We start from the raw sequence: 13,851 nt of genomic DNA, 5'->3' as shown, positions 1-13,851 counted from the left end.
ACTACTAATGCTAATACGAATACTAAAAATGGTCAATATTTGTTACATTGGTACTTTGTTGTTAAAGAATATGCCTATTTTGTATTTTAATTTATTTTGTTTTAGAAATGGTTTGATACATTGTATGAAATTGAGTGATTGCACATTTGAACAGCATGTATTATGTTATGTTTCCAGCAGGGTTCCTTCTCTAGATGAGGTTCTAAGCCTTTTGTGTTCATTTTTGAGGCATTTGTTTTTATATGTTAATATTGTTGGCCATTTAGTTTCTATTGTGAGATATGCCCAGACACCACCAGACTGTGACCACATCTTTATCCAAATCATACATGTTATTTACCACCAATAAACACAGTCCCGTACAGCACACTGTGCCCCCAGCACCAATCACCCCTACTCTCTCGCACTGTCCGTGGGCCGCCTTTCCTCTCTCCATGGGCGCCTCGTCCTGCTCCCACTCCCGACTCTAGCTCCCTGATTGTAGGGAGGCGGCCCCTTTTGTAATGACCCGGATGGGCTCTAGGTGCTCCGACTGATGACACTTCCTGGTGTGGCGGAAGTGTCAGGAGAGCACCCAGAAGCACTCCGGGAGTCCCTGGAAGGATCATCCTCAATGTTCCCAGGAGTGGCGGAAGTAAATGTTTCCCGGGCTCTCTAAGACTCGGGGCGCCCCCTGGCGGTGGCCATAGGCCCCCCATGGGCTTGAGCCTCCTTGCTTCTCTCCCATGGTCCTCTCCAAATCCAGGGCGGTTGCCCCCTCATGGCCCGGAGGACGAATACGCCACCATTCCCGTTCCTTCCAGGGGTCTCGGCTGGGTCTGTCCCCCAGCCATTTGTGACACTACAGTATGTGTTAATGCATCTTGGGTTATATTCCTTGTGTATAGTTGGTAGTGCCTTAAGAGGTGTGGCCACCTGCCCGTCATTGTAAGGAACTGCCCTCAGCTCTACAGAGGCGGGGTCAACCCACAGTTCCTTGTGGTTCATTCGAATGTACTTGGCAGGTGGCGAGGGCTTCTCTCGCAGCAGGCCTGCATCATGCTTTTGTCTTCTTTCAGAGGCTTCTTGTCCTCTCAACAGTTTTTGGAACTGAATCAGTGCAACAGCATGCCTTGAGATGGATGATATAAACGTGACAGCATTTAATCCAGGAACTGGTGCGTTAAGTGAAATGGCAGAAAAATGTGAAGTGGATGGTATAACTGGCGTAACAAATGAAAAAATTGCTGGTGGCTCGATTGTAGAAAGGGCACATTTTGGGTTTGATGAATCAAAAGAGTCGGAAAAACTAGTATAGATGGCTCAAAGCACTCCATAGGAAAGACAGGGGACTTGAGTGTAGTGCTGACTAGAGGCGAGGCTGCTGCGCCAGCCATGGACTTGATGTTGGTACAGACGGGGTCTGCAGACCACGCCAATGGCTGCTCTAGCTTTGTCAATGGCAGCTCGTTTAAATTTCTGGCGGGCCTCACTGTCTCTAGGAGTTTATCGTTCTGAAAGGCATTCAGTATTATCCCCTCAGCAATTTCAACCTCATCATCTAGGTTGTAAAAATTATCAATGTTCTGTCAATCTGTTATTCTGGCTAAAAAAGAGCAAGGCCTTGAAAAGTTTATCCTCGAAAGACAGGCCCATAGTCAGGGAATCGCTGAATTCTTTGGAAATAGCCATCCACCGAGCCGAGGGATTTTTTTCTAAAACTGGAATTCTTTTTGCACCGAGCTGCAATGGTGGCTCATTTTATTAAGAACCTCAAGAGTTCCGAAACACGAAATTCCTACGGCCCATCCTCACAGTCATGACGGGTGAAAGTGACTGGATATGCAATCTCTAGTATTCTCTGCTTTCTTTATCGGTTTATTGTGACAGCATTTTGCACCACCGCCACCTGTGCAGCCCCCTGTGATGCTGAAACAAAAGTTTAGCTGTCGACCTGATCTACTGTGTCAAATCTTCTAGAACAAAGCTTAAAAAACCAATAAGGAACTACTTCAGGACATTTATGTTCAGTAGAATGCCCAAAAGGGTATTTTTTGTATTATTGTATTTGATATACCGCATTTACTCATGTACCACATGCACATTTTTTCCCGAAAATTAGCCTTAGAAAATCAGGTGTGGGTGTGTTTGTGTGTGTCCTGCGGTGGGTTGGCACCCTGCCCAGGATTGTTTCCTGCCTTGTGCCCTGTGTTGGCTGGGATTGGCTCCAGCAGATCCCCGTGACCCTGTGTTTGGATTCAGCGGGTTAGAAAATGGATGGATGGATGGAAATCAGGTGTGCGTCATACATACACGAGGATTTTTTTTTTGTCGTTGAATCAGTTTGGCGTCGTCATTCAGCATGGATAGTAGCAAGCATTTACGCTCCTTTACGGCGGGAGAGAAACTAAAAGTGATTTTGGAAGCAGAGAAGATAGGAAAACGGGCAGCAGGTCACAGGTACGGTGTTCCAGAGTCATGTGTTCAAGACTGGAGATGGAAGAAAGAAAAACTTTTGTCATGCAACAAAAACAGAAGGGCATTTTGCGGAAAACGTGCCCGGTTCCCACAAGTTGAATTTGCATTCGCTGATTACATTCAAGACAGGCGCCAGCTTGGATATGCAGTGTCCACGGAAATGATTCAGATGAAAGCTCGTGATATAGCGAAAGAACGTGGAATACCCATCACTCAGTTCAAAGCAAGCCGCGGATGGGTCACCCGCTTCCTATACAATCACAACGCGTGTCGTACACGGGGAAAAACGGGTTTTCGCGATTTTCTTTGTAAAAATTAGGGTGCGCGTCTTACACGAGGGTGCGTGGTACACGAGTAAAAACGGTAGTTTGTTAATCCCCAGGTTGAGATTGTCTTGTCAGATACCAGCACAGATCCTTAGCCACAGAGCTACCACTCACACTGGAAGGTCGTTTGGACTTTTGTTTTTCTCCAGAATCGCAGCTTTAGAAGTTTGTTCACATTTTTTTCTGTCTGACTATAGCATTGGACTTATTATTATAATCATGACGGATTTACAGATTAATCTATATATAAGGACTGTACTTTTTCTGTTACCTGCATATCTTTGTTATATAAGTCCATATTGCTTTATTCTTACCTATTATTTTTCATGTGTCATTTATTTATTTTTATTCTTATCTATTTCAATTTTATTGTTTTCTTCTTACTTTTCTTGTTATGTCTTGTAAATCACTTATGTGATTTATACAATCTGTGTAAGAAAATGTGCTACAGAAATAAATATTGTTGTTGTTCTTGCCATCTGGTGTTTCTTCTTACCCAGAACAGTACTTGTGCTCAGTGATGCCGTGTCACACGCATGCACCCTGGGAACAGCTTTAAGGCTCCGGTGGTAGAAATTCCTCACCGATCCACAAGAGGGCACTGTTTACTAACACCTTTTCTCTTCTCTCCTTCTCTCCCTCCCTCTACAGACTGGATGATTGACAGCCCTACCACCTCTGACATCATTTCCTGAGTCCCTCCCACTGGACCCACCTCTTTCTGCCTGGCCTGTACTTAACTGGAAGTGCCGCCAACTTGCAGCAGTCACTTTGAGACTCCTTTCTTTGAAGACACCTTTTTGCCTTTTTTCAATGCCTAAATAAGCTGCGTTTATTTTCAGTTATATGGGGTTTGTCTGCGGCTGCCCCAAAACTTTATGCTTGTCTTTTGTTTTTGTTACAAGTATAGCACAAAAACAAAAGTTCAGAAAGTGAAGGGATACATATACTGTATTTTCCTCTACATACTGTATATACTCGCGTTTAAGTTCTCTCGCGGATAAGTCAGGACTTGATTTTACCATGTAATTTCCAGTATTTTATAATGTCGTTCATATAAGTTGAATGCGGAAAACTCACGCTATTGGTCTAAGAGATTATGATATTCTAACGCCCACCTGCTGCGGTGGGCTTGCGCCCTGCCCGGGGTTTGTTTCCTGCCTTGCGCCCTGTGTTGGCTTGGATTGGCTCCAGCAGACCCCCGGGACCCTGTAGTTAGGATGCAGCGGGTTGGATAATGGATGGATGGATAACACCCACCTGAGAGAGTAACAACGGAGCACACTGCCTTTTATTTCAATGCATTGTGCCTACATGACCACACAGTAATACCCAAATTATTCCGAAGCGACGTTTGCACTATTTTATGTTTTTTGAATCTTACACCCTCATACACCTTTATCGTAAGAGCATCCCTTATCTATGATGGAGTGTTCAATCAGAAGAAAATATGAAGCTGGTTTAAAATTAAAAGTCGTTGAAGTAGTGAAAGAAATTGGTAACTGCGCTGCTGCAACAAAATTCAATGCGTTTGAGAAACTAATGCCAGATTGGAGGAGGCAAGAAGATGTAAAAAAAAAAAAATGAAGTGTCGTATTTTTGAACGGCCTTACAAGTCGGGGTCTGATTTTATGATCGATTTTTCAGGTTTCAAGACCTGACTTATGCGCGAGTATATACGGTAATAATAACAACTCAGATTTTTATTAATGTTTTCTCCACCAACACCCATTTTTCAGTATGGAAGTAATTCATATACATTGTGACAGCTTTAAGGGTCCCCGTGACCCCTTGAACCCTCAGACCAGATGTCAGACACCAGATAAAAGTCCAAAATTAATTTATTATAATAATAAATGTGCACAAAGCACCCTCCACTCCACAATACTCCACTAAATCAATAATCACTCATCAATAATCGCAATCACAATCCTCCACTCCCAGACGCGTTGCCACCCTTCCACCCAGCTCAGCTCAACGTCTGGGATTTCCCACAATCCTTTTATAGTCCTTGACCCGGAAGTGGTTCTGTCCCTCAGTCCATGTGACTTTCTATCACTTCCAGGTCAGGTAAAAAACTTCTCCTTTTCTTCAGCCCGGAAGTACATAATTTCTTCCGTTCCCGTGACTTGGAAATACTTCCGGGCTATACGGAAAGCATAAATCCCTGGGCCTCCCTGCAGCGACTCCTGGCGGGCCCCATGGTACCCAGCAGGGCTGTGCATTAAAACTCCAAGGTCCATGAGGCCCTGCTGGAATTCGGGGCACCTCCATGTTGCTGGGAGTGCTCCATCTGGCGGCCTGGGGGTATTGTCCGGACTGTATGGCCGGCAATCCCTCACAACATATAATTATATATCACTCTCTCTTACATTTCTGGTTATGACATTCATTAATTTACGGAAACAATCTTAAACCCGTTCTTTTTCAGTTTTTTGATTTCATACATGAATGTCAGTTCTGGACCACATCGACGAAATCAAAGACAAAAGTGCAATGCCACAACAACAGCTGAATGGCCCAATCTTCACAAGCATCGTTCTTTTCTGCTTTCATCTTTATTACAATTCAGTTAGAAGATTCATTGGAGGGATCTTCACTGTTCAGTTCGAAGATTCATTGGAGGGATCTTCACTCTTTTGGCAGTTTTCTTGTAGTTTCTGTGCATTAGCCATCCCAAAACTCATCTTTTAAATGTTCTTGCACTGCATTAATAGATTACGATATGCTAACACCCACCTGAGAGAGTAACCACAGAGCACACTGCCTTTTTTTTCTATGTATTGTGCCTACGTGACCACACGGTAATACCCGAACTATTCCAAAGCGACGTTTGCACTGATTTGTGTTTATCGTATCTCACACCCTCGTACACCTTTATCGTAAGAGCATCCCTTATCTACGATGGATTGTTTGATCAGAAGAAAATATGACGCTGGTTTTAAATTAAAAGTCGTTGAAGTGGCGAAAGAAATTGGTAACTGCGCTGCTGCAACAAAATTCGATGCGTCTGAGAAACTGATGCGAGATCGGAGGAGGCAAGATGTCGTATTTTTAAACGGGCGTACAAGTCGGGGTCTGATTTTATGATCAATTTTTCTGGTTTCAAGACCTGACTTATACGCGAGTATCTGTGGTAATAATAGCAACTCAGATTCTTATTAATGTTTCCTCCACCAACACCCATTTTTCAATATGGAATTCATTCATATAAATATAGTTATACATCACTCTCTCCTACATTTCTGGTTATGACATTCATTAATTTATGGAAACAACTTAAACACGTTCTTTTTCAGTTTTTTGATTTCATACATGAACGTTAGTTCTGGACCACATCGAACAATGCCACAACAACAGCTGAGTGGCCCAATCTTCACAAGCATCGTTCTTTTCTGCTTCTCTGCTTTCATCTTTATCACAATTCAGTTAGAAGATTCATTGGAGGGATCTTCACTCTTTTGGCAGTTTTCTCGTAGTTTCTGTGCATTGGCCACCCCAAAACTCATCCTTTAAATGTTCTTGCACTGCATTAATTCACCATTGATTTTTGCAAAGTGGTCAGCTCCTACTGATTGTGCAGTCCATCTTCTTTTGATCCTTGGCTGCATTTCATTATTATTATTTTCTCATTATTTGGCCCTCTATCATCTTGTACTTTGAAAGAATTAATTCTCTACAGAGCCCGGCTGTTCATCAGTGTCTGACTTTAAAAAAATGGATTGGAGTTTGTCTCATAAGTGCTCTTTATAAACAAGAGACACTTCATTTTCTAATGAGCTCAGTATCTGCCAGCACATAATGAAGACACAGTATCATTTTAGACAAATAAAATTTAGATTTTTAACGAGCCATTCATACAGACCGTGATGCAACATTTAATATTTTATTGCACTGGCTTTTAAGGTTTAGAGTGACACAATTTGGAAAGTCAGGGGAACAAGAAATTACCCAGTGGGTGGGTTTGGCTTCTTTGCCCCCTAATTTTGTCAGGAATCGACTGTCTCCCCTAGCGCCACCTATCTGTGTCTGCTGTTATGCAACACTAATAAAGTAGCAGTCTCCATTATGAACTTGGAGTACCAAAGCATGCAAGTTTCAAAAAGCACTTCCAATAATGCCCACTAGAGGGGTAAAACCGGGCGAGTAACAGGACAAATACAGGATCTTAATAAAAATAGCAATGGAATTGCAAGGCAAGGCAAGCCAGTCCTAAATCATAAATCCAGAGAATGGGCAAAAATCTAGAAAAATCCCCAAAAATTCACAAACTCCCTAACGCACAGGTGTCGAACTCCGGTCCAGGAGGGCCGCAGTGGCTGCAGGTTTTCATTCTAACCATCTTCTTCATTAGTGACCAGTTTTTTTGCTGCTAATTAATTTATTTTGCCTTAATTTTAATTAACTTGACTCAGCGTCTTTGTTGTTTCTTTTTCCTTAATTAGCAGCAAAACAATAATGAGACACAAAAACGGGCTGCCCACACAACCAGCTATCCATAATATCTGAAAATAAAGAAAGGTGAAGGTCTCAGTAAGACAGATCTATCAGATCACCAAAACATTTTCACAGTGTTCTTGGAAAAAAACAGAAAATCAACAATTTTGGAAATGTCTGCTGTGGCAGAATGAGAGCAGCAACAAGCCATGGAATTAAAGAACGAGTTTAATTAACAGCAAGAATCAGCTTCTCATTAAGAAACTGGTTGTGGAGTGAAATTTGTTGCAGATTGACGTTCCAGTTTAGCTGGTCATCTGTTGGCTCGTTTCACATCTCATTTCTGTTTGGCTGTCATTTAATGAAGAAATGAATCAAGTCAGAGCACTGAATCCTTCAAAACATGGATATTAAAACAAAGAGCTAATGAGTTAATTAGCAGTGAAAACTGGTCACTGATTAGGAAAAGGGTTAGAATGAAAACCTGCAGCCACTGCGGCCCTCCAGGCCTGGAGTTCAACACCCCTGCCCTAGTGCATTTGAAATGAACAACCAGGAATTATGGGAAACCATTCTATTTATATAGAGGAGGGCAGTTCTTGGTGATGATTGACAGGTGGCCCCGCTCCCTGGGGGACCACCCACAAAACACATGGAAACATAGCTGAGGCAATGAAACTGAAACACAAGCAATGTATGCAAAAGAACCAAAAATGTACAAAGATGACATAAAACATGAATTTGAAACCCTGCCATGACAGTCACATGATGAGATGGGCAGGTGGAAAGCAAAAAGGGAAAACTCTGGCATTATGGATCCTTTGTGTCACGTTTCAGACAGGGTGTGTTGCTTGTTTTTATTTATTTATTTATTTGTTTTTTATTTATTGTTTATTTTAAAGTGTTTTTTTCTTGTGATTCTTATATTTATGTTTCTTTTGTAACTGTTGACATATGTAATTATTAATTTTCTTTTTTTTTTTTATTTTATTAAAATCACACCACATTCCATACAAATAAATCAATTTCTACAAACATGAGATTGAAAACAAAACATTATTATTTATTTTCTATTTATTTCATTTTCTTCTGCGTCTCCTGTGTTTTGTAGGCAGAACCCCCCAAGGGGCGGGGCCACTCTGACATCACGCCCTCAGCGTCTGTCTTATGTTTATGCTTATTGGATTTCAGATAAGGATTTGTTTGTGTGGTATGCGTTTATTTTTTTTTTTGGGATTCTGACATTTTTTGCTATTTTTTTTTTGACTGACTTCAAACAAATTCTAATTTTTATAAAGATTCTTCGTGGAGTTTTTTTTTTTTTTTTTATCAGACATAAAGTTTAACATTTTTCCTTTTCCCTGAGAGGCATTTTGATATTAATTTCCAGACATTTTGAACTTAAGGAACCAAGTCTTCATTTTTTGGGCCAGGATAAGCCAAAGGCTGGCAGTCAAATTTGGGGTCAGGCTTCCTGGAGTGAGGCCTATCCTAAGCAAGCCAATGAAGATCTTTCCAAACTTTGTTTGCCATTTATTGTAACCCTTTCTGTATCTCAAAATTGTTACGATGCTCTCAACCTTATGAAGGAAAGAATAGAAGAAATAAAAAGGGTAGCCTGGACCAGACTAAGGGCATACACAAGTAACACCTGGCTGAGACAGATAGATGGTGATTTCCAGGGAGTGGGCCATGTGTCTTCCTGGGGGTTTGCCTCATAGTTGGAAACCCAAAATGCTGGACCAGACCAAGGGGACACCCACGTAACACCTGGCTGAGACAGATAAATGATCATTTGCGGGAAGTGGGAGTGGACCACGTGTCTGCTTGAGGGGTTGCCTCATTGTTGAAGACCCAAAAGGCTGGACCAGACCAAGGGAACACCCACATAACACCTGGATGAGAAAGATAGATGGTCATTTCCAGGGAGTGGGCTATGTGTCTGCCTGAGGTTTGCCTCATTGTTGAAGACCCAAAAGTTTGGACCAGACCAAGGGGACACGCACATAATACCTAGATGAGAAAAATAGATGGTCATTTCCAGGGAGTGGGCCATGTGTCTTCCTGGGGGTTTGCCTCATAGTTGGAAACCCAAAAGGCTGGACCAAACCAAGGGGACACCCATGTAACACCTGACTGAGACAGATAGATGATCATTTGCAGGGAGTGGGAGTGGACCACGTGTCTGCCTGAGGGGTTGCCTCATTGTTGAAGACCCAAAAGGCTGGACCAGACCAAGGGGACACCCACATAACACCTGGATGAGAAAGATAGATGGTCCTTTCCAGGGAGTGGGCCATGTGTCTGCCTGACGGATTGCCTCATTGTTGAAGACCCAAAAGGCTGGACCAGACCAAGGGGACACCCACATAACACCTGGATGAGAAAGATAGATGGTCATTTCCAAGGAGTGGGCCATGTGTCTGCCTGGGGGTTTGCCTCATAGTTGAAGACCGAAAAGTCTGGACCTGACCAAGGGGATGCCCATATAACACTTGGCTGTGCCAGATAGAGGGTCATTTTCGGATGGTGGGACATGTTTCCCTGGAGGGTTGCCAGCCAGGATCATAAGCTGTTTCATTGTGTGGTGCATGGGGCAATGCGCTGTACCATGCTCCCCAACCTGACCTGACCTCTCCTTCTCATTCATTGGTCAAGAGTCTGATCTTTAATTAATTTTGAAAGAATATGTCAGTTAAGGATATCAACCCATTTTTCCATCAGAAACAACCACTACTTTCCCTTATTCGACTCTCTTGTTCAAAATTACTTGAAGGGAAGTGTATTTTTGTAAATGTTCAAGAAAGGCAATCCATTTTAACCCCGAAAACAGTTCATGCTTTGTCACTTGTTGTTCTTATTCCAAATGATACAAAAAAAAAATCTCGTAACAGCAGCTAAGAATGTCATTGCTACTTTGAATATTGCGGAGTATGGAGGATCAAAGGCTGAAAAAGGAAAACAGTAAACAGAAGAGGAACATGAAGGGAGCTCGTGCGGAGACTTCGTAACATGGACTGTTCAGGCAATTCCTACTGAGAATACTTTGATGGCCAAACTGCTTCCTCAGCAGTTTTTCTTTTTTTACGTGTCAGGACAAGGATTGATTTATGAGAACTTCATCTTCTTTAGCTCCTCTGTTTGAAGGCCAGGTTCAGAGTAGTGTGCGCAGTACATTTTTTAGCTATGAGTCTGCAAAGGGTAGAAGGTGTCTTTTACTGGATTTTTCAGAAAGGCATGCTTATTAAATTGATGATTCCAAGAGTCATGTATTTCCCTTCTTAGTGAGTGAAACTGCTTTACCGCTGGAAAAACCTTCAGTCCTGCTTTATTCCATTCTTTAGTAAATGGGCTGGTCACGTTTAGAACTCGAGTCCTTCCTTGTCCTGTTTGTTCCCTTAAGGCCATGTCACATGACATAAAGTTTAGCACGATTTTCAGTCACAGACTTCATTTACGTATTCTTAGCAAGTCGGAGGCAGTCACAGTGTGTCCCCAGAGACTTGTTCCGATCAGACTGCTAAATGACACTTGTGTTAAGTCGTAGAAGTGGGGTCTACTGTATGTGCTGAAAACCAATGAGCACTCAGCTAGAAGTACAATGCATACAATGCAGGTACTGTACGAGAAATAATGAACACAGGTGCTTTCGACCTCGCAAACACAGGATAAGACAGACAAGCCTTTTCCCCATTTATTTATACCCAGGCAATGCTAGATATACTTCATGTAGTAATCTATTGTGAGGGGCAAATAAGGCAAAGGACGCTCAAACAAAAGTTGGGGTGCCAACCAGGCCACCCCGCTTACTGCTATAGTCCAAAAAAGACTGAACAAATATGTGCATGGAGCAGTTCAACAGAAATGCCTTCATAGCCTCTGTGGCTTCTCTAAGAATTCCGCTAAATCGAGTGGGTCCAATTCAGGGAGCCCCATTGTATGAGACTATGTTCCTCCGATTGAGACGCCATCTTCTGGAAGCTCTAGAATTCATATCATTCCAACCGGTAGAGGCGGGGTTTCGATAACAGTGGGTGGGGCTTATGTGCCTCCGATGGGTGGCTTCTTGGAGCTGCAGAAGAGGAAATACATGACAATGTTAGTGTTGGTGCCCCCTCTTGCCCCTGTGGGGTACTGCATACCTTATTGAAGCCGGAAGGTGCTCTTCAGACGTCCATGTGTGACACTTGTAACAGTAGGGGGCGCTAGAGCTCCCTTGAACCCTCAGGTACCACTCCAAACACTGGGTAAAAATCCAATTATTATTTATTAAATAATAATAACTAGCAAAATACCCGCGCTTCACAGCGGAGAAGTAGTGTGTTAAAGAGGTTATGTAAACATATATATATACATAAACATATATACATATATATACATATCTACATATACACATATCTACATATACATATAAAGTAATCCCTCGCTATATCGTGCTTCGCCTTTTGCGGCTTCACTCCATCGCGGATTTTATATGTAAGCATATTTAAATATATATCACGGATTTTTTGCTGGTTCGCGGATTTCTGCGGACAATGGGTCTTTTAATTTCTGGTACATGCTTCCTCAGTTGGTTTGGCCATTTGATTTCATACAAGGGACGCTATTGGCAGATGGCTGAGAAGCTACCCAACTTACTTTTCTCTCTCTCTCTCTCTTGCGCTGACTTTCTCTGATCCTGACGTAGGGGGATTGAGCAGGGGGGCTGTTTGCACACCTAGACTATACGGACGCTCGTCTAAAAATGCTGAAAGATTATCTTCACGTTGCTACCTTCTGTGCAGCTGCTTCCTGAAGCGACATGCTGCACGGTGCTTCGCATACTTAAAAGCTCGAAGGGCACGTATTGATTTTTGATTGAAAAACAAACTCTGTCTCTCTCTCTCTCTCTCTTTCTCTGCTCCTGACGGAGGGGGTGTGAGCTGCTGCTTTCAACAGCTTTGTGCCGTGGTGCTTCGCATACTTAAAAGCCAAAAAACCTTATTGATTTGTTTGCTTTCCTATCTCTTTCTGACAGGCTTTGCTCCTGACGCGCACTCCTTTGAAGAGGAAGATATGTTTGCATTCTTTTAATTGTGAGACAGAACTGTCATCTCTGTCTTGTCATGGAGCACAGTTTAAACTTTTGAAAAAGAGACAAATGTTTGTTTGCAGTGTTTGAATAACTTTCCTGTCTCTCTACAACCTCCTGTGTTTCTGCGCAAATCTGTGACCCAAGCATGACAATATAAAAATAACCATATAAACATATGGTTTCTACTTCGCGGATTTTCTTATTTCGCTGGTGGCTCTGGAACGCAACCCCCGCGATGGAGGAGGGATTACTGTATATACATATACACATCCACATATTCATATATAAATTTACATATCTACATATATATATATATACATATAAATACAGACATACATATATACATACATGCATACATTCACATATATATATAAATATATATATATATACTGTATATATACATATCTATTTATTGGCTCCTGTATTTAGGATATAGCGGGTTGGATAATGGATGGATGGACATTTGTATGCATAGCCCTATTTGCCCATTTTTGTTTTTTTTCTTTCTTCAGTAATATTTCAGCAAACCCGGAGCTTGTCAGTTCAAATCCTGGTACTGACACCACTGTGTGACCCTGAGGAAGTCACTTCACCTGCCTGTGCTGCAAAAAACAAAAGTAATGTAACAAATTGTACCTCAGATGTTGCAAGTTGCTGGAATAAAGGCATAAGTAAAATAGATAAATATGTATTATACACATAGGAACTATTCATTTATTTTCAGTCAAGTCATCTGCAGCAAACCTTTATAAATGAGGGTTTCTCCTTTTTCATTGAGGTTTTCTCTTGGAGAGCTTTTTTCATTTCATTGAAAATTAAAGCAGCAGCTGCCAAAATATGTAGCTTTCTTATTAATTTTTCAACATTGTGTAAAATAACTTTATAAAGTAACATAAAAGGTTTAAATACTGGTTATCCTTTTACACTAAAATATTACTAAAGAGATACAAAAAAAGTAAAATGCATATGTTCTTTTTCTTTAAGGAGATTTAATATTACTGAAGAAAGAAAAAAAAAACTAAAACAGCCAAATGGGTCTATGCATACAAACTTAAAAGGTTTAAATAAAACAGAAATATATATTTTATTTTTACTTGCTTAACTTGTGGATGGTGTATCCTGTAGCAAAGCCGTAACTTTTTTTGTGAAAGCCCGTTTCAGTCAATAAGTCTTAAAAACAGGTGTAAAGATATTGACAATAAGCTACGCAAACCCACCAAGACATGGAATCGTTTAAATCAAGTATCATTACATCTTCCTTTCTTAAAGAGAAGTAAGGCAGTACTTATAAGCTTACATATATATATATATATATAGACATACATACATATATATATATATATCTAAATCCCCGTGAAGTACTGCTTTTAAATTTTTATTAAGAAGAAAAGCTTTTTAAATTGAGGGAAAATATCCCAATAGCAATTTGTTAAGGATCTGTTTTTTTGTGAAGCAGCCTTAACACAGCTTTTCCGCTGTTTTATAAACGAACGCCATATAAGGTCTTCCTTTTTCCTTGCTTCGCCAAGGAAGGAGCCTTTTTATTAAATCCAAGGG

At 41.3% G+C, this 13,851-nt stretch overlaps 1 protein-coding gene across 1 annotated transcript in view; it reads left to right on the top strand.

The window, feature by feature from the left end:
* The window catches only part of galr1a (galanin receptor 1a), a 414,821-nt gene that overhangs the window by 335,855 nt on the left and 65,115 nt on the right, over positions 1-13,851 (top strand). The gene's annotated exons all lie outside the window — the stretch shown is intronic.

Source organism: Erpetoichthys calabaricus, chromosome 13 (genome assembly GCF_900747795.2).
Source record: "Erpetoichthys calabaricus chromosome 13, fErpCal1.3, whole genome shotgun sequence".
In the NCBI taxonomy this organism is placed as follows: domain Eukaryota; kingdom Metazoa; phylum Chordata; class Cladistia; order Polypteriformes; family Polypteridae; genus Erpetoichthys; species Erpetoichthys calabaricus.
Note: the sequence above shows the minus strand (reverse complement) of the source record. Positions and strands in the feature narration are given on the sequence as shown.